Consider the following 5,429-nt stretch of genomic DNA (forward strand, 5'->3'; position numbering starts at 1 on the left):
GTGCAAGAGGTCAGATTTTTTTCAGATTTGTCTTGCAAGTTTGGAATGTTTAAAAATTATAGTGAGGATGCTTTTCTGTATTGAAAGTGAATTATTACAATAAGGTTTTCATAAACATAGACAACTGGGTTCAAGACTTACCATCTTGAAGTAGAGTTACTTCCTAGTTCACTTGGAAAATTATGACTCTCCTTTCTTCTGTAGCCTTCTGGTTCATGATACTGGCTCAGATCACCAAGGACAGCTCTGCCTTCCAGCTAGAACTTTCATGTGTACAATTCAATGATTCCTCAAACTTGAATTTGTACAAAAATCAACTATGGAGGCTGAGAAAGTCCATGACATGCCATCTGCAAGATGGAGAACCAGGAAAGCTGATGGAATAATTCAATCAGGCCTGAGAACCAGGAGTGGAGGAGAGAGGGACACTGGTATAAATTACTGAGTCCAAAGACCACAGAAACAGGAGCTCTGAAGTCTTAAGGTAAGAGAAACTCTTCTTTGCATTCTTAAACAGAATGTATTGAATATGATCTTATGCCTTATTGATGACTCAACACAATGATGGACACTGACTACTATCATGATGCATTGCCAAGAAAGGGAATGCAATGAGAGTACACATAACAAAGTTCAGAAAAAAAAAATAAGAAGTAGGAGACAGTTTACTTTCTAGTTACTCACTTCAGCCCTGAATTTTGGCATAGATATTGCATGTGCCACTTCAGGAAGCACACTGGTAAATTGGAGTGTTCTAGAAGAACAGTTCACTAGGATGCTAAATGATCTTGAAACAAGATTCAATGAGGGAAATGACTCAAATATTAGATGTGAGTGAGGGACCTCTCCAGCCTATGGCCTATAGTCCAGCTTCCCAAGAACCAGCTGGGGTGTATGACTGGGCAGGAACCAGCTCCCAGGCCCAAATAACCAGAACCTTCTGCAGCTTCTAGTCTGGCATGAGGGTCTCCCATGATCTGAGCATGGCTACTTCTTGAGGTGACTAGTGGCTGAAATGGTGCCAGAGCTTATGGAATGGTACACAAGATCCATAACCCCCATAGTGCCACTTTGTAGTCCTTAAGAATGTGTGAGTGCCACATTGAGGAGGAGCTGGAGGGGGCCTCTCTGTCAGCACAGATCTAGAGGTAGCCTTTCTGAGGTGGGTAGAGGTTTTTGAGAAAGTTATCCAGCTGTGGACATCTGGGCTATGTCCTGAGCTGAATGGAAGATCAAGGTGTTTAAGCATGTAGACCAAGACCTAAGGACACGTCTGGACAAGGTACTCCCACCAGGCTTGCCAGCAGAGACTGTCAAGGATCTGAGGAGTCAGTTTCCAACAGAATTTCTTTCATTGCATCATTCACCAAGACTTGAAGCCTAAGAACATTCTGGTGACAAGTGGTAGGACCATTGTCAGGCTGGCAGACTTTGGGTTGGCCAGAATCTACAGCTACCCGATGTCACTTAACCCTGTGCTTATGACTATGGAATCAAGCTCCTAAAGTTCTCCTGCAATCCACATATACAACACCAGTGGGTGTATGGCATGTCAGGTATGCCTTTGCCCAGATGTTTGTCAAAACTCTCTTCTGTGGACACAATGAAGTTGACCAACTGGGCAAAACTTTGACTTGACTGGGTGGCCTCCAGAGAATGCCGGGCCTGGAGATATGTCTGTACCTTAGGACCCTTCCTTCCCACCACCCCAGGTCCTCATCCAGTGTAGTTAATGGTGCTCTAGATAGAGGAGGAAACCCAGCTGCTGCTGGAAATTTTAACTTCTCAATCCTCGAAAGCCAGTGTTTGCTCTCCCAGCCCTGTAGCACTTTTACCTACATAAGGAAAGAGGCAATCCCCAAAGATCAATAAAGCAGCTGCCACAGAAGGAAGAGAAGTTGCCACATCCCCTTTTTTGGATGCCCAAGTGGAGAGAATCTCAGTAAGAAGGCAAGCTCTGTCTTCCTCTCAGAGGCTGGGGAGACTCCTCCAGCTTTTCAGAGAGTGGCTTAAGGTACTTCTTCCCACCCCTTTTGAGGCTTATCCTCCGCCTGCTCCCACTCCCAACTCTGGGTAGACTAAGAGCTATGTTCCCTCTTCTCCTCTTCCCTTCCATGACATCAGGATCCTTTCTCAATACAGGAAAACAAAACAAGACAAGAAATACAAAAAATGAAATTAAAAGAATTAGGCTTAACTGAAAGAAAACTTATGAGAAGATTTAAATATTAAATAGTTAGATATTTAAAGACATAAATATTTAAACATTAGAAGTATTTTCTTATGATGATGTTCTGGATATAAATCTGTGAATATCTACAGCAGCAAACCAGGGATTGATGATTGTGATTACAGAGAAGCAGCTTTGGTTCCATATAAAAGGAACCCTTCTTTGTAAATTCATTTCAGTTCACAATTTATATAGAAGATTCTATTTGCTTTACTCTTACTAGAATGATGCACAAACAGGAAAAGTCTCAGCCTAAAAAAGAGGCCCTAACACAGTTAGAATTGAGACGGCGATGTGAGGAACAAATAAAGTTGAAAAGGTAGATGGAACCAGATCACAGAGCACCTGGAAAGGTAAACTGAATTATTTTAAACAGGCAATTAGGAGTAATAAAGCATTTTAATATCCTTTAAAACTCAAATTTGAATTTCAATAATAATTATTATAGAAGTAAAGTTCGTTGTTTAAAATTCAAATACATCTCTCTATATAGTGAGGTTAACCACCAACTCCAATTCCCAAAGGTATCCATAAGCCATTTAACTTGTGTTTTTACCTAACTTTCTCATTTCTCAGGTGTCTCATCTATAAAATGAGGTTAATAATAGCATCCACTTCATAGAAGTGTTATGAGAATTAAATAAATTTTGCCAACTACGTGAACCAGCGATTTTATCTGATTCCAGGTTTCTCAATGTCTGCCTTATTGACATTTTAGGCTAAATAATTCTTGGGTGTGTGTGGGAGATGCTGTCTTGTGCATTGTAGGATGTGGAGCAACATCTCTGGCTTCTACCCACTAGATGTCAGTAGGAAATGCTCTGCACACACATACTGTGATGACAAAAAAGTTTGCGAACCAAATGTCCTCTGGGGCAAAACCACCCTGGCTTAAGAAACACTGGTCTAATTTACTTCTGAATACCTATCACCTAGTACAGCATTCAATAAATATTTGTTGAATTGAATAAATTAAATTAAAGAATACACACAAAGCTCCTTAAGTAGTTCACGTGCATAGGTGGCTGTCTGTCCATGAGAGCAGAGTCAACTGTTTTTATTGTACTCTTTTCCTATTAGACTATACTCCATATAACAATTCCCACATCAGTGGGATCAAATTTATGTACATTGCACTGCAATTTGCAATTTTTTACTAACAGTCTATCTCAGACACTTCTTTATATCACCATCATCATTTTAAATAGCTCTACCTCAAACATCTTTAAGGCATAACAGTATTGTACTTTATGGGATAGGACCTGTTCTAACTCATTTATTCAATTTACTATTAATATGTGTTAGGCAAATTTCCATTTGTTTTGCTATTATTGATAATGGTACAAAGAATATTTTCCATCAAAAACGATTAGTAGGGCTGGGGAGATAGCTCAGTTGGTAGAGTGCTTGCCTTGCAAGCACAAGGCCCTGGGTTCAATCCCCAGCACTGCGAAAAAAAAAAAAAAAAAAAAGAAGAATGATTAATAATGTCCTGATTTGCAAAAGGATTCTGTATTAATCAGGGTTTTCCAGAAAAAGAGAAGCCATAAGAGAAGCCATGGGACACAACACACACATTTATTTATTTTAAGAAAGAAATTGACTCACATGATCACACACACTCACACACACACACACACACACACACATTTATTTATTTTAAGAAAGAAATTTACTCACATGATTATGGAAACTAACAAATCCAAAATAAGCCAAATGAACCAGCAGGCTGAAGACCCAGGCAAGATGTTGCACTTCAAAGATGAAGGTCACCTGCTACATAATTTTTTCGTGCCAGGAGAGGTCAGTCTTTTGTACTCTTCAGGCCTTCAACTGATTGGACGAGTCCCACCACATTAGAGGGGTGATCTAGTTTACGCCAAATCCAGTAATTTAAATGCTGATCTTATCTGAAATAATGCTCACTAAAACATCCAGAATGATGTACAGATATTTGGGCACCATGGCCCAGCTAAGTGACACATAAAATCAATCATCAGGGATTCCTTGTGAACTCTAGAGAATTTCATCCCTGGTAACCCATAAACAGAGGCTTCAGGCAGCCTGAGGGGACTTGCTGCGGTGAATCGTGTGATGACTGAGGTGCTGCACTGGACTCTGTGCACACGGGGTTCTAAGAATTCTGGTGATGTGTCCTGGGAATGGGGGTCTGTGGCTCTCCGTCCCTCTGACTATGCCTGTAGATTAGCGTGTTCTTGTGGTTCATAGGCCTCCTCTTTGGAACTATTTATGGTGCTGTCAAACAGTCAACTGCCACTTCTTGGTGCTATTGCTGTGTCTGCCTTGAGCAATGAATAATGGATGCGAAAACCCTTTGTATAACTGTTAATGCCAAAAAAATGTGCAGCAATGTGTTCCTCTGGTCTCCTAGGACTTGAATAAACCCTGATAACTAAGCTTATTATGTCTAAAATTAACAAATAATGAGTGAGGGCCTGAGTGGTTTTACTATGGTTGACAAGTACTGACTGACTTAATGCCTGAATCTTGCAACATCTATTTTTACGCACTGAGATTTGGGGACTATTCTAGTTTCCTGTCCAGGTTCTAGATATGTAAGATTACAGGGTAGGAGAATTTTGCATAGGTTTGGTATTTTCCTAAAGTTACCTATCATTTCTGTCTAAACTGTTTGTGGATCAAGGCACCAATATATGAATAAAATAACATAAATAAGCAAACAAATGAGTAATTCTCTAATCTCTGTGCATCCATGCTCATAAAATCATTGTGAGATTCCTTTACTTTTAAAATCAGATTTGTGTTCATGAAATAAGGTTAGAAATCTAGCAGAGGGAAGAAATCTGCTGTTTAAAAATGTGCCACTACATTTTATTTTTAGCTACTGCTATCCAGCACCTAGACATTAAAATCCGTAATAAGAAGGAGCTAAGTGCAATCTCGTCTGTCATCCGCTCACCTTGAGGCCCGTCATTAACCTTTCCATTCCTTCTATATATTTTAGATCTTCCTAAATCAACACCTAGGCTAAGTTACTACTCAAATTAAACCCTACATCTGCACTCTTTCTGTTCTAGTCTGAAAAGCCAACAGGCTTTTCTGTCTAGTCCTCATTTCTGCCTCACTTCAGAATCTGGCTTGAAGCCCTGGACTTTCTCATACCCGACTGCTGGCAAGCAAGTCTTTTACCAAACAGCTCTCACATGTCCATGTATTA

The 5,429-nt window shown here is 40.0% G+C and overlaps 1 pseudogene; it reads left to right on the plus strand.

Annotated features, from left to right (window-relative positions):
• The first annotated feature begins 319 nt into the window (after positions 1 to 319).
• On the plus strand, positions 320 to 5,176 carry LOC124993732 (cyclin-dependent kinase 4-like; annotated as a pseudogene).
• The last annotated feature ends 253 nt before the right edge of the window (positions 5,177 to 5,429 follow it).

Source organism: Sciurus carolinensis, chromosome 9 (genome assembly GCF_902686445.1).
Source record: "Sciurus carolinensis chromosome 9, mSciCar1.2, whole genome shotgun sequence".
Classification (NCBI taxonomy): domain Eukaryota; kingdom Metazoa; phylum Chordata; class Mammalia; order Rodentia; family Sciuridae; genus Sciurus; species Sciurus carolinensis.